We start from the raw sequence: 22,271 nt of genomic DNA on the forward strand, positions 1-22,271 counted from the left end.
CATCAAAAGAAAAATCAACCAAGATGATGTCTCAATTTTGAATATCTAGGTCCCAAATGCAAAGCCATCCACACTTGTAAAAGAAACATTATATAAAGCTTAAATAACACATCAAACCTCATTTAATAGTAGTGAAGGACTTCAATAACAAACTCTCACCATTAGACAGGTCACTGAGACAAAAACCAACAGAGAAATAATGAAACTAACAGAACATTTTGGATCAAAAGGACCTAGCAAATATCTATGGAACATTTCACCAAAACTTAAAACAATGTACCTTCTTCACTGCACCATATGGAACCTTCTCCAAAATTGGCTACATACTTGGACACAGATATAAGAAAATTGAAATACAGCCCCCTATCTTATAAGACTACCACAGATTAATGCTGGATTTCACAAACAACAGAAAGCATACAAACCTATGGAAACTGAAGAACTCTTCTGAATGACCACTGGGTCAAATACTTTCTAAAGTTCAATGAAAATGAAGGCACAACATACTGAGACTTATGTGACACAATGAAAGCAGTGCTAAAAGGAAACTTCAGAGGCACAAGTGCTTTCATTAAGAAAGTAGATCACACCTAGAACAAAAGAAACTCAAGACGGATGATCAAAATGTGAATGCTTCACACCTTCTTTAAAAGGGGAAAAAGAATACCCTTGGCAGGGAATAGAGAGGCAAATATTAAAACAGACACAGAAGGAACACACATTCAGAGCCTGCCCCACATGTGGCCCATACATATACAGCCATCCAATTAGACAAGATGGATGAAGCAAAGAAGTGCAGGCCGACAGGAGCCGGATGTAGATCGCTCCTGAGAGACACAGCCAGAATACAGCAAATACAGAGGCGAATGCCAGCAGCAAACCTCTGAACTGAGAATAGGACCCCCGTTGAAGGAATCAGAGAAAGAACTGGAAGAGCTTGAAGGGGCTCGAGACCCCATATGTACAACAATGCCAAGCAACCAGAGCTTCCAGGGACTAAGCCACTACCTAAAGACTATACATGGACTGACCCTGGACTCTGACCTCATAGGTAGCAATGAATATTCTAGTAAGAGCACCAGTGGAAGGGGAAGCCCTGGGTCCTGCTAAGACTGAACCCCCAGTGAACTAGATTGTTGGGGGGAGGGCGGCAATAGGGGGAGGATGGGGAGGGGAACACCCATAAAGAAGGGGAGGGGGAGGGGTTAGGGGGATGTTTGCCTGGAAACCGGGAAAGGGAATAACACTCGAAATGTATATAAGAAATACTCAAGTTAATAAAATAAGAAAAAAGAATAGAGTATGAAAGCATAGAAAAAATGGTTTGCCATGAATATATGTGACAAACACATCTGTAAATCTGAGGATCAAGGTTTACCTCACCAGTGATTTCATGACTCCTTCTCATGATTCCAAAGGAAATAACTCCTTACTCAGGTCCCTCAGCAAAACGTAACACCCTAATCTATCCAGAAGGGAAATATGAAACACATTCCACTTAAAGAGATATTCTATAATGTATCTTTCCAATGTTCAAAGCTGAGGAAATTGCAGAAACATGGGAGTGAGCCATGTACAGAGCTAAGAGATGAGTAAGAAGCTCAGGGTAGTGGATAAGTAGATTCTTCCATGATAACATTAAGGGAAATATGAAGAAATCCCACCAAATGATGGACCATAATACAAACAAAGATGGAACAAAATAGTAATTCATTAGTCACAGGCAACATTAGTCTCCTTAGTTCAAAGGTTGACAATGGGGTGCTATGTGGATAATTTCATAATGATTAAATCACTGTCTCACGCATCAAAATGGAGTAAAATATTTTCAAATTTATACAGAAAATGTCACAGATTTAAAAAAAATGTAGAGAAGATCTTCTAATTAGGACTATAATTGCCATGGGAAACAAACAAAAAAACCAAAAACAATGTGCCTTTGACGCTTATATTCTAGACTGATAAAGCACCAATATTTTTATATTCCACCCTATAAAATAAGATAACTCCTCAAATGTATGCTGTAAACCAAAGTTGTGTTACCTGTGTCTGGTTGAATAATTTATTTCATTTTCTTTTGACAAAAAAAAAAAGAAAGTAGATCACATACTAGTGACTTTACAGCATATCTGAAAGCTCTTGAATGGAAAAAAAAAGCAATCACAGCAAAGAGGAGTACATTGCAGGAAATAATCAAACATAAGGCTGATATCAATAAATTATAAAACCAGAACATTATAAAGAATTGATGAAATCAAGAATTGGTTCTTTAAAAAAATCAACAAGGTAGATAAACCTTAACCAAATTAACTAAAAGGCAGAGAGAGAGAACACCCTAGTTTAAAAATCAGAAATAAAAAGAAAAATATAACAGCATATACTGAGAAAATTCAAAGATTCATTTTGTCTTCAAAAGGCTATACTCCATGAAATTGGAAAATAAAAATGAAATGGATGATTTTCTAGATAGTTACCACTTACCAAAATCAAGATCAGATAAATGAATTGAAGAGGCCTATAACACCTTAGGAAATAGAAGCATTCATTAAAAGTGTCCCAACCAAAATAAAAATCAAACAAAGAATGGCCCAGAAGCAAATGATTTTAGTGCAAAAGTCTTCAAGACTTTCAAGGAAGAGATAATATCCAACAGTCCCTAAACTAGTCCACAAAATAGAAATAAGAGATGGAACATTGGCTATATCATTCTAGAAGGCCATAGTCACCTTGATACCTAAACCACACAAAAAGTCAACAAAGAAAGAGAATTTCAGAAAATAATTCTCTTATGAACACAGATCTAACATGTGCTCAATAAAATACTTGCAAAACATAATTCATAATATATTAAAAACATCATCTCTATTTTGATCAAGTAGGTTTCATTCCAGAGATGCAGGTGTGGTTCAACAAATAAAATTCTATAATTGCAAACCACCATACGAACCGAAAGGAGGAGAAAACATGATAATCACATTAGATGCAAAAAATTCTCTTACAAAATCCAACACATCTTCATGATAAAAGGCTTGGAGAGTTCAGGGATGCAAGGTCCATGTGGAAACATGATAAAAACAATATAGAGTAAGCCAATAGCCAACATCAAATTAAATGGAGAGAAACTTAAAGCAAAATTAATGACAAAACAAGGCTGCCCACTCTCTCCTTATCTGTTTAATAAATTGCTTGGTGTTCTAGCTAGAACAATAAGACAACCAAAGGAGATCAAAGAATACATATTGGAAATGAAGATGTCAAAGTAACACTCTTCACAGATAATAAGCCAGTATGCAAAAATGACCCCAAAACTTACCACAGAAGTCCTGTAGCTGATAAACATGTTCAGCAAAGTAGCTGGGTATAAAATTAACACAAGAAAGAAAATATATAAAGAGTCTTCCTTTACACAAATGACAAATAGTCTGAGGAATAAATTAGGGAAACAAAGCTATTCACAAGAGCCACAAATAATATAAACTATCTTGGTATAACTCTAACCAACGAGTTCAGTATAACAAAAACTTCAAGTCTTCAAAGAATGAAATTGAAGAAGTTATCGGAAGATGGCAATATCTCTTATGCTCATGGATCAGTAGGATTAACATAGTAAACATGGTTATCTTACCAAAAGCAATCAACAGACTCAAATAAATTCCCATCAAAATTTCAATACAATTCATACAGAACATGAAACAACTCTCCCTACCTTCATATGGAAAAATAAAAAAAAAAAACTCAGAAAAGCTAAAGCAATTCAGTACAATGAAAGAACTTCAGAAGGTATCACCATTCCTAATTTCAAGTTGTGCTGCAGAACAATAGTAATAAAAACTGCGTGGTGCACGTGTCTTTTTTATATGTTGGGGCATCTTTTGGGTATATGCCAAAGAGAGGTATAGCTGGATCCTCAGGCAGTTCAATGTCCAATTTTCTGAGGAACCTCCAGACTGATTTCCAGAATGGTTGTACCAGTTTGCAATCCCACCAACAATGGAGGAGTGTTCCTCTTTCTCCACATCCTCGCCAGCATCTGTTGTCCCCTGAGTTTTTGATGATAGCCATTCTCACTGGTGTGAGGTGAAATCTCAGGGTTGTTTTGATTTGCATTTCCCTTATGGACTGACCCTGGACTCTGACCTCATAGGTAGCAATTAATATCCTAGTAAGAGCACCAGTGGAAGGGGAAGCCCTGGGTCCTGCTAAGACTGAACCCCCAGTAAACTAGACTGGTGGGGGGAGGGCGGCAATGGGGGGAGGGTTGGGAGGGGAACACCCATAAGGAAGGGGAGGGGGGAGGGGGATGTTTGCCCGGATACCGGGAAAGGGAATAACACTCGAAATGTATATAAGAAATACTCAAGTTAATAAAAAATATATATATATATAAAAAAAACTGCGTGGTATTGGCAAAAAACCAGACAGGTTAGCCAATGGATTTGAATCAAAGACCCCAAAATAAATCCACATACCTATGGACACTTGACTATTTTTAGGGTATGCACAGTGGGGAGGCTCTTCTTTCAGTGGGATATGAGTTGTCACCCAGAGAAAATGTCAATAAACCAGCAGTCTAGTTTCCAAGTTCATTTAACACAACAGTGGCTGGCTGTTGCCCTTTGTCATAGATTTCATCCTTTTGGCTGGTGGGGGCCTGATGGATTTGTGGAGAGACACATTGGGGGCAGAGGTTCCCTTGGGGACAGCATCTTCTTTCAGAAAAGGAGCTCTCTTGTCAGGCTGCTCTGATAACTGCTGCTTTACTTTCTGTATCTTTTTGGTTTTCCCAAGGGATTGATCACAGTCTTTCCCCTTTGGAGGACCACTCTGCTTTGTGAAAGCACCTTACTTGGAGTGCTTCCATTTGTGTCCCCATTGCTTTAGCTTCCCAGCCATCTTTTATTTCTTGAACACACCAGCTTTTCTAACCAGCAGACTAACTGCTCTCCAGGAGCCTGGCAGACACTTGGTCTGTTGAGACAGAAGGTAAAAGGGACAAGTCTGGCTCTTTGGAGATGCTGTTCATCCTTTGGAAGGACTTCTTGGAATGTTGCTGGGTCACCAACTGCTGCTTTGCCTTTGCAGCTCTGCTAGCTTTCTTAGCAGACTGACTACTCTTCTCAGACTTTGGTGTGACCTGAGCCTTCAGGTCAGGTTCTGTAGGGGTAGCTCTGCTGAGTTTCCTGTATGTGACTGGGGAGTGGAACTGGAAATGGAAATTTTCTTCAATTTACCAACAAAGAAACCATTCATATTAGGAGTGTGAGGATAGAAGCATGGGTGGAACAGAGTGGAGTAAAAGCATCTTTCTCAAAAGCAGGTAAAACCTTCCTGGCCAATGTCCAGGATGATAGGAACCACCAACAGGTTCCTGTTTCACAAGGCATAGTCTACCATACAGTCATTCTCTTCCCCCATAATGAAACAGGTTCAGTAGACCAGGTAGCCTCTGGTCTTGGAGGTAACATTGACTGAGTCAATAGCACTGAACAATTCCTTCTGAAGGTCGGCACAGTACAGGATGTCCTTCTTATCCTTGTTCATTTTCACAGCACAGTCTTTGGAACTGACTCCTGTGCCCACTATAAGGAGCATCTGGTAGCACTTGATCAAAGCCCCCACCACCTTGGAGAACTGGGACTCATGATAATGGCTGATAATGGTGTTGGTGAGTACCAGCCGATGCAAGTTTCCTATGACAATCTTGAGTGACTCGGTATTGGCATCATTGACAAGGATCATACCTGTGTTCTTTATCAGCTGAGCTATGTTGCTGATCTTCCTTCCAGGAGCACAACACATGTCTAGGAACTTCTCATGCTCCAACGGTGTAGGGACCATGACAGGTAACAATCCGAAGCTCTCTGCAGCATATACTGCCCAGTCAGGTACTCGGGAGTGGAGCCAATAGGCATTGAAAAATCATATACCACAAGTTCAGACTTGGACAATTTTCCCAATTGATCCAGATTAACCCCACAATTGATCCATGCCTGAGTAAGGTCTCAGTGATGATTTTTAAGGTGTTGATGAGAAGGGTGACTTGTTGGGACAAGTTAGCTTTTAAGAACTGTATCAAATAAGAGGAACAGCTCCATTAGCTTGCTGAGCAGAAACTTTCCAGAAGAATAGTTAAGTGCTTAGATCCTTCTGAAGCCAATTCAGATACTCAGAAGAATGTGACCAGTCTTCTTCTAACTGAGCCCAGAATTCTGAAGCACCCATTCTATATCCTGGATCCTCTTGTGAACTTATTGCAGATCTGGAGCCTTGGAATCCTGTTCCATCTCCCCAGCAGTGGGCAGCACAAAAGTTTATCTTCCACACTAATGTGCAAACTCCCCTCTGCTTTGTCATCCCTTCTGGGTGGGATTCAAGGGAAACATTATCATCTTCATCCTCATCAGTGTTCTCTTCACTTCACTGGTCCCCAGTGGTGACCTCTTGGCCTTCTGCTTCAGAGCAGTTCTTTAGATGGACAACAACTTTTACTCCTTATCCTCTGCATGAGAATCAGCTCCATAGTCATCCATGATATCCTCACCACTGTCCTCAGAACCATGAATGTCCCCCTGGTTTGCCACACCATCTTTCTCAGAGTCTTCCTCCTCATCCCCTTTATTTTTTTAAATTGGTATTGAGTGCTTCTTATCTCGAGCCTGGGCTACTCCTTTGGATAGCTCTCCAGGCAATGTTTTAATCCCTGGAGACTTATTTAGCTTAGAGAGGTCAATAGACCTCAACCTCCTTTTGGCTACCCTCTTCCAAGCATGACTTAGAGCCTCTAGAAAATCTCATCACCAGCTGCAAGCAAATATAAGACCAGTTTGTTCTTTGTACCCTTCTGTTTTGGGGCCTTTCAGTCAGGCCCACACTTCTTCATAGGATCCTACATGTGCCTCATGATACTGAAGGCTTGGTTTGCCTAGAGCTAGCTTGGGCAGACAAAATGCCTCTACCCAAGGCACATTCAATGTGCACTTGGAAAGTCACTTGACTTTCAATAAAGAAGCCAGTGGAAAAATAAAAAGCCATACCATGGTAAAAAGAAAACTTCTACAAATGTTGCCAGTCTAACTGGATGTTTGCATGCAGAAGATGCAATTAAATCCATATTGACCACTCTGCACAAAACTCAAATCTGTGTGGATCAAAGACCTCAACCAACAATGAGATATTCTGAACATGATAGAAAAAGAATCAGGGGAATAGTCTTGAGGGTATTAGTACAGGAGACAACTTCCTGAATAGAACACTAAAATCAACAATTGATAAATGCAAACTCATGAAACTGAAAAGACTTTGTAATGTAAAGGACAAAGTCAATGGATCAAAATGACAGCCCACAGAATGGGAAGAGATCTTCAGTACCCCTATATCCTATAGAGGGCTGATATCCAAATTTTAAAGAACTCAGAAACTTGTTTTTTTTTTTTATTAACTTGAGTATTTCTTATATACATTTCGAGTGTTATTCCCTTTCCCGGTTTCTGGGCAAACATCCCCCTCCCCTTCCTTATGGGTGTTCCCCTCCCAACCCTCCCCCATTGCCGCCCTCCCCCCAACAGTCTAGTTCACTGGGGGTTCAGTCTTAGCAGGACCCAGGGCTTCCCCTTCCACTGGTGCTCTTACTAGGATATTCATTGCTACCTATGAGGTCAGAGTCCAGGGTCAGTCCATGTATAGTCTTTAGGTAGTGGCTTAGTCCCTGGAAGCTCTGGTTGCTTGGCATTGTTGTACATATGGGGTCTTGGGCCCCTTCAAACTCTTCCAGTTCTTTCTCTGATTCCTTCAACGGGGTACTATTCTAGAAACTTAAAGAACAACAACACAAATAACCCAATTTAAAAGTGCTGTACAGAGGTAAATAGAGAATTTTCTACAGAAGAATCTCTATTGTCCTAGAAGCACTAAAAGAAATACTCAGCACCCTTAGTCATCAGGGAAATGCAATTCAAAAGATTCTGACATTTTATCTTATGACCATCACAATGGCTAAGATTTAAACTCAAGTGACAGCATATGATGGCAAGATTGTGGAGCAAGAAGAACACTCCTACATTGCCAGTGGGAGTACTATTCATGCAAACAGTCACCAACCATAACTGTCATTTGAGAGGCTTTACCCAACAACTAATAGAAACAAATGCAGAGAACCACAGCAAACCATTAGGCAGAACATTCAAATTCCATGGAACAGCTGGAGGAAGGATTAAAGGTGCCATAGAGGAAAAGGCAGCCACAAGAGAAAAGAAAAAAGAAACTAACCTGGGCCTATATAAGCCCATAGAGACTGAACCATCAGAGAGCATGGATGACATTGGCCTAGGCCCTTGACACATATCTAATCATTGTGCAACTCAGTCTTTATGTGGGACCCCTAACAGGAGGAGCAGAAGGTGTATCTGACTCTGTTGCCTGCCTTTAGATCCTTTACCCCTAGCTGGACTGCCTTGCCTAGTCACAGTATAAGATTCACTAGTCTTATTGAAACTTGATATGCCAAGACTGGTTGACGTCCATGAGAAGCCTCCCCTTACATGAAGAGAAAGAAAGAAGAAGTAGATGAGAGGATATTGGGGGGAGAAAGGAGGACTGGGCAGAGAGGAGGAAGGAGAGGCTTCAGTCTGGATGTAAATACATTAATTGGTAAAAAAGTAAAAAAGAAAGAAAGAAAATGTAGTGAACTACCATCAAAATTCCATTAACAAACTTCTATATGTCTAATGACATAATTGAATTATATTCAGCAATATTAGTATTATTTAAGGTCCTAATTTCAATGCCAGTTTATAGCAAGATTGACAGTAGACACTGTCAATGTTGCAACATGAAAAGTTACTTAAACAAAAAAAATGGATGGTGTTTAGAGTCAGAATTAATTTCATAAGATAAAACAACTCTAAAACCCAGAGCATTAGTAAAATATAGGGGATCATAACTGAGCTTAAGTCCTCTATAGAAGATGCTGTTAAAGCCATCAACTTGTAAAGTCAAATGACTACTAATATTCAGAGTTTTCTGGCAGGTCAGCACTAAGAAACCACAAGGTTTTTCAGTGATTTCACTCCAGGAAATCTGGCATATTCTTTTAGGAAGTTCAAAGAATATTTTCTTTTTTTTTTACATTTCTGAAAAGTGAAGATTAATGGAACAACTTTGAATTAAATACAGTGTTCCTCAGAAAGAAAACTTACTCTCTAGACAAAAACCTTTACTTAAACGTTACCTCCAATTGAAATAAGAAGCAGGACAATTTGTCATCTACTTCTAGACTTTTGTCAACAATTTTTAAAGTTATAATACAACTCTATGGGTCTAGTTATGGCATTTTATCCATACATGCTATTATATTTTGCATTTTTCTATTACCATTACCATTCCCTTTCCCCATAGTCCTTGTATCTCCATCAAGCTTCATCTTGTTCAATGTCATATGCAATCCATTATATTCTTCACTATCCTTAATATTTTTCCATCCTTTTGATCATTTTTATGTGTTGAAGATGTACACACAAACACACATCCACATACCTATGATTTACATATATAATTTATATACTATATATTTGTATAATTATATATCTAATATATATTTATATAGTATATATTAGGTATATAAGTATATGCAGTCTTTTTATTATACATTATATACATATATATATATATTATTCATATGATAGTAACATGATAGTTGTCCTTCTGAGCCTGATGTAATTTGTCTAAAAATGATCATTTACTCCATCCACTTTCCTAAAAATGTCATACTTTCATTTTCCTTTATAACTGCATAGAAATAACATGATGTGAAGATTCCTTATCTTTTTCAGTTGTTGAGTCTTAGATTTTAATCGGTGAACCATGTCCTTAACATACCTAATATTTTTTATCTATTCAACTGCTGAGTAGATAAATTGGTTCCAATTCTTGGCTGTTTTGCACAAATAACCAATACATTAAATGTATGTGTATCTCTATTGTATATTAACATATAATCCTTTAAATATTATAGGTATATCATAAAGAATTCCTGTCTTGAGGCTTTTGAGGAACTGTTGTACTGATTTGCATTCTGGCTATACCAGGTGCACATTTCTATGAACAATAATTTTTTCACTTGTACCAAATCCTCACCAATATTTAATCTCATTTGCTTCCTTCATGGTGCTAGCCACACTGACTGGATATATATTGATTATCAGAGTTGTTTTTAATTCATATGCACTGGTCATTATATAATTTGAACATTTTTTCAAATGTTTATTGTCTACTTGTTTTTTTTTCTTTTGAGAACTGGCTTTTGGTTCATTAACATGTTTATTCATTGAATGATTTGCAGGTATGAGGCTTAGCTTTTGATGATATTTATAAATCAACGCTATTAATTTTCCATCTGACATAACAGTTAAATGATATGTTCTCCATTTTTTAGGGTATATCTTTATAATGGGAGTTGTTTTATTTGATGTGCAGAAGGTTCTTAAAATTATATAGTTCCACCTGTAATAAAAACACAGATTGTTCAATGGAATCAAATGGAAAACCCAGAAATAAAACCACACATTTATGAACCAATGATTTTTGATAAAGAAGCTGAAACAATATAATGTGTTGGAGAAAAACATCTTTAACAAATGGTGCTGTATAATGAAATATTTGCATGTATAAGAATGGAAACGGAGAACTAAACAAAGAATCCTCAGCTGAGGAATATCAAAATGCTAAGAAACACCTAAAGAAATGCTCAACATCCTTAGTTATCAGGGAAATGCAAATCAAAACAACCCTGGGATTCCACATCACAGCTGTCAGAATGGCTAAGATCAAAAACTCAGGTGGCAAGAGATACTGGCAAGGATGTGGAGAAAGAGGAACACTGTTCCATTGTTGATGGGATTGCAAACTGGTACAACTACTGTGGAAATCAGTCTGGTGGTTCCTCAGAAAATTGGACATTGTACTACCTGAGGACCCAGCTATACTACTCCTTGGCATATACTCAAATGATCTTCCAACATACAACAAAGACACTTGCCCCACTATGTTCATAGCAGCCTTAATTATAATAGCCAGAAGCTGGAAAGAACCCAGATGCCCATCAACAAAGGAATGGTACAGAAAATGTGGTACATCTACACAATGGAGTACTACTCAGATATCAAAAACAATGCCTTCAAGAATTTCATATGCAAATGGTTAAACTAGAAAATATCCTGAGTGAGGTAACCCAATCACAAAAAAAAACACTGTGTGCACTCAATGATAAGTGGATATTAGCCCAAAAGCTTGAGTTACCCAAGATATAATTCACAGACCACATGAAGCTCAAGAAAGATGACCAAAGTACAGATGGTACAATCTTTCTTAAAAGGGGGAGCAAAAATTTTCATAGGAGGGTATATAGAGGCAAAGTTTGGAACAGAGACAAAAGGAAGAGCCATTCAGAGACTGTCCCATATGTGGCATATATATATATATATGCCATATATATATATGTATATATATACACACATATATATATATATACATATACATATATATGGCATATATATACATGTATATATATATATACACATATACATACATATATATGAATATATATATATATATACACACACACACACACATATATATATATATATATATATATATATATATATATATATATATATATCCCAAAACTAGGTAAGATTGATGAAGCTAAGAAGTGCATGCTGATAGGAACCGGATATAGATCTCTCCTGAGAGACACAGCCAGAACATGTCAAATACAGAGGCAAATGCTAGCAGCAAACCACTGAACTGAGAACAGGATCCCCTTTGGGGGAATTAGAGGAAGGATTAAAAGAGCTAAAGGAGCTTGCTATCCTATAAACCCAGACGGGTTTAGTGCAGAATTCTATCAAACCTTCATAGAAGACCTTATACCAATATTATCCAAACTATTCCACAAAATTGAAACAGATGGAGCCCTACCGAATTCCTTCTATGAAGCCACAATTACTCTTATACCTAAACCACACAAAGACCCAACAAAGAAAGAGAACTTCAGACCAATTTCCCTTATGAATATCGACGCAAAAATACTCAATAAAATTCTGGCAAACCGAATTCAAGAGCACATCAAAACAATCATCCACCATGATCAGGTAGGCTTCATCCCAGGCATGCAGGGATGGTTTAATATAAGGAAAACCATCAACGTGATCCATCATATAAACAAACTGAAAGAACAGAACCACATAATCATTTCATTAGATGCTGAGAAAGCATTTGACAAAATTCAACACCCCTTCATGATAAAAGTCCTGGAAAGAATAGGTATTCAAGGCCCATACCTAAACATAGTAAAAGCCATATACAGCAAACCAGTTGCTAACATTAAACTAAATGGAGAGAAACTTGAAGCAATCCCACTAAAATCAGGGACTAGACAAGGCTGCCCACTCTCTCCCTACTTATTCAATATAGTTCTTGAAGTTCTAGCCAGAGCAATCAGACAACAAAAGGAGATCAAGGGGATACAGATCGGAAAAGAAGAGGTCAAAATATCACTATTTGCAGACGACATGATAGTATATTTAAGTGATCCCAAAAGTTCCACCAGAGAACTACTAAAGCTGATAAACAACTTCAGCAAAGTGGCTGGGTATAAAATTAACTCAAATAAATCAGTTGCCTTCCTCTATACAAAAGAGAAACAAGCCGAGAAAGAAATTAGGGAAACGACACCCTTCATAATAGACCCAAATAATATAAAGTACCTCGGTGTGACTTTAACCAAGCAAGTAAAAGATCTGTACAATAAGAACTTCAAGACACTGAGGAAAGAAATTGAAGAAGACCTCAGAAGATGGAAAGATCTCCCATGCTCATGGATTGGCAGGATTAATATAGTAAAAATGGCCATTTTACCAAAAGCAATCTACAGATTCAATGCAATCCCCATCAAAATACCAATCCAATTCTTCAAAGAGGTAGACAGAACAATTTGCAAATTCATCTGGAATAACAAAAAACCCAGGATAGCTAAAGCTATCCTCAACAATAAAAGGACTTCAGGGGGAATCACTATCCCTGAACTCAAGCAGTATTACAGAGCAATAGTGATAAAAAGTGCATGGTATTGGTACAGAGACAGACAGATAGACCAATGGAATAGAATTGAAGACCCAGAAATGAACCCACACACCTATGGTCACTTGATTTTTGACAAAGGAGCCAAAACCATCCAATGGAAAAAAGATAGCATTTTCAGCAAATGGTGCTGGTTCAACTGGAGGGCAACATGTAGAAGAATGCAGATCGATCCATGCTTATCACCCTGTACAAAGCTTAAGTCCAAGTGGATCAAGGACCTCCACATCAAACCAGACACACTCACACTAATAGAAGAAAAACTAGGGAAGCATCTGGAACACATGGGCACTGGAAAAAATTTCCTGAACAAAACACCAATGGCTTATGCTCTAAGATCAAGAATCGACAAATGGGATCTCATAAAACTGCAAAGCTTCTGTAAGGCAAAGGACACTGTGGTTAGGACAAAACGACAATCAACAGATTGGGAAAAGATCTTTACCAATCCTATAACAGATAGAGGCCTTATATCCAAAATATACAAAGAACTCAAGAAGTTAGACCGCAGGGAAACAAATAACCCTATTAAAAAATGGGGTTCAGAGCTGAACAAAGAATTCACAGCTGAGGAATGCCGAATGGCTGAGAAACACCTAAAGAAATGTTCAACATCTTTAGTCATAAGGGAAATGCAAATCAAAACAACCCTGAGATTTCACCTCACACCAGTGAGAATGGCTAAGATCAAAAACTCAGGTGACAGCAGATGCTGGCGAGGATGTGGAGAAAGAGGAACACTCCTCCATTGTTGGTGGGATTGCAGACTGGTAAAACCATTCTGGAAATCAGTCTGGAGGTTCCTCAGAAAATTGGACATTGAACTGCCTGAGGATCCAGCCATACCTCTCTTGGGCATATACCCAAAAGATGCCTCAACATATAAAAGAGACACGTGCTCCACTATGTTCATCGCAGCCTTATTTATAATAGCCAGAAACTGGAAAGAACCCAGATGCCCTTCAACAGAGGAATGGATACAGAAAATGTGGTACATCTACACAATGGAATATTACTCAGCTATCAAAAACAACGAGTTTATGAAATTCGTAGGCAAATGGTTGGAACTGGAAAATATCATCCTGAGTGAGCTAACCCACTCACAGAAAGACATACATGGTATGCACTCATTGATAAGTGGCTATTAGCCCAAATGCTTGAATTACCCTAGATCCCCAGAACAAAGGAAACTCAAGACGGATGATCAAAATGTGAATGCTTCACTCCTTCTTTAAATGAGGAAAAAGAATACCCTTGGCAGGGAAGGGAGAGGCAAAGATTAAAACAGAGACTAAAGGAACACCCATTCAGAGCCTGCCCCACAGGTGGCCCATACATATACAGCCACCCAATTAGACAAGATGGATGAAGCAAAGAAGTGCAGACCGACAGGAGCCGGATGTAGATCGCTCCTGAGAGACACAGCCAGAATACAGCAAATACAGAGGCGAATGCCAGCAGCAAACCACTGAACTGAGAATAGGTCCCCCGTTGAAGGAATCAGAGAAAGAACTGGAAGAGCTTGAAGGTGCTCGAGACCCCAAAAGTACAACAATGTCAAGCAACCAGAGCTTCCAGGGACTAAGCCACTACCTAAAGACTATACATGGACTGACCCTGGACTCTGTCCCCATAGGTAGCAATGAATATCCTAGTAAGAGCACCAGTGGAAGGGGAAGCCCTGGGTCCTGCTAAGACTGAACCCCCAGTGAACTAGACTATGCGGGGAGGGTGGCAATGGGGGGAGGTTTGGGAGGGGAACACCCACAAGGAAGGGGAGGGGGGAGGGTGATGTCTGTCCGGAAACCGGGAAAGGGAATAACACTTGAAATGTATATAAGAAATACTCAAGATAATAAAAAATAAAATAAAATAAAAAAAAAAAAGAACAAAAATCCCAACCAACCAGAACTTCCAGGGAATAAACCATTACCTAAAGAGTATACATGGACTGACTCAGGGCTGCAACTGTGTATGTAGCAGAGGATGGCCTTGTTGAGGCACCAGTAAAAGGGAAGTCCTTTGTCCTGCCAAAGTTCGACCCCCAGTGTAGGAGAATGTCAGGGTCTCGAGTGGGGGTGGATGGGGAGAGGAACACCCTTATAAAAGAAGGGGAGGTGGATGGGATAGGGGGCTTATGTCCAGGAAACTGGAAAAGGGAATAACATTTGAAATGTAAATAAAAATATCCAATTAAAAATAATAAAATTACTTAAAAGCAAAAAAAAAAAAAAAAGAATGCAAACAGAACCATGTTCATTACTTTACACAAAACTCAAGTCCAAGTGGATCAAGGACCTAAACATAAAACTGGATATACTAAATCTCATAGAAGAAATGTTGAATATACCCTTGAACTCATTGTTATAGGAGACAACTTCTCAAACAGAACACCAGTGGCTCAGGCTCTAAGATTAACAATTGGTAAAAGATACTTCATAACACTGAAAACCTTCTGTAAGACAAAGGATACTGTCAATAGGACAAAATGGCAGCCTACAGATTGGTAAAAGATCTTTACTAACCCTTCATCTGGTAGAGCACTAATATCCAAAATGTATAAAGAACTCAAGAATGTAGGCTCTCAAAACCCAAATAATCTTATTAGAAAATGGGGCACAGAGGTAAACAGAGAATTCTTAATAAAGAAATCTCAAATGCCCAAGAAGCATTGAAAAAATATTCAAAGATTTTAGTCATCAGGGAAATGCAAATAAAAATGACACTGAAGTCCATCTCACCCCAGTCAGATTGGCTAAGATCAAAAACTGAACGAACATCACTTGTTGGCAAGGATGTGGAGAAAGAGGAACACTCCTCCATTACTGGTGGAATTGCACACTTGTACAGTCACTCTGGAAACCAATCTGGTAGTTTGTCAGAAAACTGGAAATTGTTCCACCTGAATACTCAGCTATGCCACTTCTGTACATATATCCAAAGATTCTCCACCATACCACAAGGTCAAATACTCAACCATGTTTGTAGTATCTTTGTTCATAATAGCCAGAAACTGGAAACAACAAAGATGTCCCTCAACTGATGAAGAGAAACACAAAATGTGGTTCATTCATACAATGTAATACTACTCAGTCATTAAAAAACAAAGACATCATGAATTTCGCAGGCAAATGGATGACAGTAGAAAATATCATCCTGAGTGAGGTAACCCAGACCCAGAAGGACATGCAAATATGTACCCACTTACCCACTTATAAGTAGATATTAGCTCTAAAGTATAAGATAACTATGTTACAATCCACAGGCCTCAAGAAGCTAAAAAAGAAAAAACCTACAGGTTCTGGTTAGGATAAGTGAATCTCTCTTAGAAGATGGGATAAAATTGTCATACAAGACAGATGGAGGGAGGGAACTGGGTGGAAAACGGCATGAGGAGAATGGGGGGCATGTAGAATCAGTTGTGGAAACTGACATGAGAGACAACCAAAATACCTGGAGAATGAATGGAACTCAGTGGCCAGCAGCGGTAGGGCAGGTAGGGGTCAACTCTAGGACATGCCAGAGACTTCTGATGGGAGAGATTCACAGGAACCTATGGGAGGTGTCTTTAGCTGAGACTTCTAAAAGTGGGAGTATGAAACCTGAAGTTGCCACATCCTGGAACAATGCAAGTCCCTCACCATTAGAGGGATAAGGACAACAACCCACTCATAAAATATTCTACCCAAAATGTGTCCTGTCTACAACTAATACAAGGACAAAGACACAGTAGAGAGTGAGAGAATGGCCAAGCAATGATGGGCCCAACTTAAGACCCATCCCATGGGCAAGCATTAATCCCTGACTCTATTATGTTTGCAGACAGAAGTCTAGCTAGGCTGTTCCCCGAGAAGCTCCACCCAGCAGCTGACTCAGACAGATGCATACACACATAGCCAAACTGTCTATGGAGCTCCAGGACTCTTATGAAAACGTTGATGGATGGATCAGGGAAGCTGGAGGGGATGAAAACCCTACAGGAAAACCAAGAGTCAACTAAAATGGTTGCCTGGGGGCTCTCAGAGACTGAACCACCAAGCAAAGAGCATATATGGACTGGACTTAGAATCCTCTGAAGATAAGTAGCAGATGTGCAGATTGGTCTTGAAAGGGTTCCCCAAAAAGCTGGAGTGGAGTCTATCCCTAAATATGTTGCATGACTATGTATGCTGTAACTATACTGTTTTGTCGGGTCTTAGTGGTACAGGATATGCCTGGGCCTGCAGAGACTTGCTGCACAAGGGTGGTGGTGGAAACCCCTGGGTTGGAAGAGGCTACACCCTCTCAGAGAAGGGGAAGAGGAAGGGAAGGAACTGTGTAAGACAGGGATGTAGAGGAAGGGTCAGTGATCAAAGTTTAAGTGAATAAATTAATTATTTAATTAATATGAAGAAAAGTAAATTCCTTGCCTCTACTTGAATCTGAAAAAAAAAGTTTATTTTCCTCTGGTACTTTCAAGTAGTAGCCCTAACTTCCCTATATTGGATTCATTTTTTTCCAATATAAAATTTTCTCAACTTTCTCAAAATTTAGGAGACTTTAGCTGTGTGGGTTTACTTTAAGTTATCAAATCTCTCCTGCTAATCTACATGTTTTCTTTCCATGTGCCGTACAGATTTTAAAACATTATTTCTTGGGATTCTTTTTTTTTTTATTATTAACTTGAGTATTTTTTATTTACATTTCGAATGTTATTACCTTTCCCGGTTTCTGGGCAAACATCCCCCTAATCCCTCCCCCTCCCCTTCTTTATGGGTGTTCCCCTGCCCATCTTCCCCCCATTTCTGCCCTCCCCCCAACAATCACATTCACTGGGGGTTCAGTCTTAGCAGGACCGAGGACTTCCCCTTCCACTGGTGCTCTTACTAGGATATTCATTGCTACCTATGGGGTCAGAGTCCAGGGTCAGTCCATGTATAGTCTTTAGGTAGTGGCTTAGTCCCTGGAAGCTCTGGTTGCTTGGCATTGTTGTACATATGGGGTCTCGAGCCCCTTCAAGCTCTTCCAGTTCTTTCTCTGATTCCTTCAACGGGGGTTCTATTCTCAGTTCAGTGGTTTGCTGCTGGCATTCGCCTCTGTATTTGCTGTATTCTGGCTGTGTCTCTCAGGAGCGATCTATATCCGGCTCCTGTCGGCCTGCACTTCTTTGCTTCATCCATCTTGTCTAAGTGGGTGGCTGTATATGTATGGGCCACATGTGGGGCAGGCTCAGAATGGGTGTTCCTTCTGTGTCTGTTTTAATCTTTGCTCTCTATTTCCTGCCAAGGGTATTCTTGTTCCCCTTTTAAAGAAGGAGTGAAGCATTTGCATTTTGGTCATTCTTCTTGAGTTTCATGTGTTCTATGCATCTAGGGTAATTCAAGTATTTGGGCTAATAGCCACTTATTAATGAGTGCCTACCATGTGTGTTTTTCTGTGATTGGGTTACCTCACACAGGATGATATTTTCCAGTTCCAAATATTTGCCTATGAATTTCATAAAGGCATTGTTTTTGATAGCTGAGTAATATTCCATTGTGTAGATGTATCACATTTTCTGTATCCATTCCTCTGTTGAAGGGGATCTGGGTTCTTTCCAGCTTCTGGCTATTATAAATAAGGCTGCGATGAACATAGTGGAGCACGAGTCTTTTTTATATGTTGGGGCATCTTGTGGGTATATGCCCAAGAGAGGTATAGCTGAATCCTCAGGCAGTTCAATGTCCAATTTTCTGAGGAACCTCCAGACTGATTTCCAGAATGGTTTTACCAGTCTGCAATCCCACCAACAATGGAGGAGTGTTCCTCTTTCTCCACATCCTCACCAGCATCTGCTGTCACCTGAGTTTTTGATCTTAGCCATTCTCACTGTGTGTGAGGTGAAATCTCAGGGTTGTTTTGATTTGCATTTCCCTTATGACTAAAGATGTTGAACATCTGAACCCCATTTTTTAGTAGGTTTATTTGTTTCCCTGCGGTCTAACTTCTTGAGTTCTTTGTATATTTTGGATATAAGGCCTCTATCTGTTGTAGGATTGGTAAAGATCTTTTCCCAATCTGTTGGTTGCTGTTTTGTCCTAACCACAGTTTCCTTTGCCTTACAGAAGCTTTGTAGGTTTATGAGATCCCATTTGTTGATTCTTGATCTTAGAGCATAAGCCATTGGTGTTTTGTTCAGGAAATTTTCTCCAGTGCCCATGTGCTCAAGATTCTTCCCCACTTTTTCTTCTATTAGTTTGGGTGTATCTGGTTTGATGTGGAGGTCCTTGATCTTCTTGGACTTAACTTTGTAAAGGGTCATAACAATGGATCGATCTGCCTTCTTCTACATGCTGACCTCCAGTTGAACCAGCACCATTTGCTGAAAATGCTTATCTTTTTTTCCATTGGATGGTTTTGGCTCTTTTGTCAAAAATCAAGTGACCATAGTTGTGCGGGTTCATTTCTGGGTTGTCAATTCTATTCCACTGGTCTATCAGCCTGTCTCTGTACCAATACCATACAGTTTTTATCGCTCTGTAATACTGCTTGAGTTCAGGGATAGTGATTCTGGCAGAAGTCCTTTTATTGTTGAGGATAGTTTTAGCTATCCTGGGTTTTTTGTTATTCCAGATGAATTTGCAAATTGTTCTGTCTAACTCTCTGAAGAATTGGATTGGTATTTTGATGGGGATTGCATTGAATCTGTAGATCGCTTTTGGTAAAATGGCCATTTTGATATATTAATCCTGCCAATCCATGAGCATGGGAGATCTTTCCATCTTCTGAGGTCTTCTTCAATTTCTTTCTTCAGAGGCTTGAAGTTCTTATCATACAGATCTTTCACTTGCTTTCTTAAAGTCACAACGAGGAATTTTATATTATTTGGGACTATTATGGAGGGTGCCATTTCCCTAATTTCTTTCTCAGCTTTTTTTTTTTTTTTTGGTGAAGAGGAAGGCTACTGATTTATTTGAGTTAATTTTATACCCAGCCACTTTGCTGAAGATATTTATCAGGTTTAGTAGTGCTCTGGTGGAACTTTTGGGGTAACTTAAATATACTATCATATCATCTGCAAATAGTGATATTTTGACTTCTTCTTTTCCAATCTGTATCCCCTTGATCTCCTTTTGTTGTCTGATTGCTCTGGCTAGAACTTCAAAAACTTTATTGAATAAGTAGGGAGAGAGTGGGCAGCCTTGTCTAGTCCCTGATTTTAGTGGGATTGCTTCAAGTTTCTCTCCATTTAGTTTAATGTTAGTGACTGATTTGCTGTATATGGCTTTTACTATGTTTAGGTATGGGCCTTGAATTCCTATTCTTTCCAGGACTTTTATCATGAAGGGGTGTTGAATTCTGTCAAATGCTTTCTCAGCATCTAATGAAATGATCATGTGGTTTTGTTCTTTCAGTTTGTTTATATAATGGATCACGTTGATGGTTTTCTGCATATTAAACCATCCCTGCATGCCTGAAATGAAACCTACTTGATCATAAAGGATGATTGTTTTGATGCGTTTTGGGATTTGTTTTGCCAGAATTTTATTGAGCATTTTTGGGTCGATATTCATAAGGAAAATTGGTGTGAAATTCTTTTTCTTTGTTGGGTATTTGTGTGATTTAGTTATAAGAGTAATTGTGGCTTCATAGAAGGAATTCAGTAGCACTCTGTCTGTTTCAGTTTTGTGGAATAATTGGACAGCACTGGTTTGAGGTCTTCTATGAAGATCTGATAGAATTCTGCACTGAACCCATATGGACCTGGGCTCCTTTTTGTTGGGAGACTTTTAATGACTTCTTATATTTCTTTAGGAGTTATGGGGTTGTATAAATGGTTATCTGTTCCGGATTTAACTTTGGTACCTAGTATCTGTCTAGGAAATTGTCCATTTCCTCCAGATTTTGCAGTTTTGTTGAATATAGGCTTTTTTAATAGGAGCTGAAGATTTTTTTAATTTCCTCTGATTTTGTTATGTCTCCCTTTTCATTTCTGGTTTTGTTAATTTGAAGCAGTTATTAAAATTCAAAACTCAAATGCAAAATACTCAACAAAATTCTCTCAAACCAAATTAAAAACACATCAAAATGATCATGCATCATGATCAAGTAGGCTTCATCCCAGGATTGCAGGGATGGTTCAATATAGAGAAATCCATCAATGTAATCCACTATGTAAACAAACTCAAAGGAAAAAACACGTGATCATCTCATTGGATGCTGAGAAAGCCTTTGACAAAATTCAACACCCCTTCATGTTAAAAGTACTGGAAATATCAGGAATTCAAGGTCTACGGATAAACATAGTAAAAGGAATGTACAGCAACCCAGTAGCCAACATCAAACTAAATGGAAAGAAACTTGAAACAATCCCACTAATATCAGGGACTAAACAAGGCTGCCTACTCGCTCCCTACCTATTCAATATAGTACTTAGAGTCCTAGCCAGAGCAATCAAACAACAAAAAGAGGTCAAAGGGATATAAATTGGAAAAGAAGTCAAAATATCACTATTTGCAGATGATATGATAGTATACTTAAGTGACCCCAAAAGTTCCACCAGACAACTCCTAAGCCAGATAAACAACTTCAGCAAAGTAGCTGACTATAAGACTGAAACAAATCAGTAGCCTTCCACTACTCAAAGAATAAACAGGCTGAAAAAGACATTAGGGAAATGACACCCTTCACAACAGTCAGAAATAAAAAAAAATAACTTGGTGTGACTCTAAGCAAGCAAGTGAAAGATCTGTATGATAACATCTTCAAGTTTCTAAAAAAAAAAGAAATTTAAGAAGATCTCAGAAGATGGTAATACCTCCCATGCTCATGGATTGGCAGAATTAATATGGCAAAATGGCCATTTTGCCAAAAGCAATCTATAGATTCTATGCAATCCACATCAAAATTCCAACTCAATTCTTCAGAGATAGAAAGATCAATTTGCAAATCCATTTGGAATAACAAAAAAACCCAGGATAGTGAAAATATACTATACTGAACAATTAAAAAACTTCTGGGGGAATCACCATCCCTGACCTCAGAGCACTAATGATAAAAACTGCATGGTATTGGTACAGAGACAGGCAGATAGATCAACGGGAATTGAGGACCCAGAAATGAACCCACACACCTATGTGCACTTGATTTTAGACAAAGGAGCCAAAACCATCAAATGG

At 38.8% G+C, this 22,271-nt stretch overlaps 1 pseudogene; it reads right to left on the reverse strand.

Annotated features, from left to right (window-relative positions):
- Positions 1-4,933: 4,933 nt before the first annotated feature.
- Positions 4,934-9,418, reverse strand: Nop2-ps1 (NOP2 nucleolar protein, pseudogene 1; annotated as a pseudogene).
- Between the last annotated feature and the right edge of the window lie 12,853 nt (positions 9,419-22,271).

This window comes from Rattus norvegicus, chromosome X, assembly GCF_036323735.1.
Source record: "Rattus norvegicus strain BN/NHsdMcwi chromosome X, GRCr8, whole genome shotgun sequence".
In the NCBI taxonomy this organism is placed as follows: domain Eukaryota; kingdom Metazoa; phylum Chordata; class Mammalia; order Rodentia; family Muridae; genus Rattus; species Rattus norvegicus.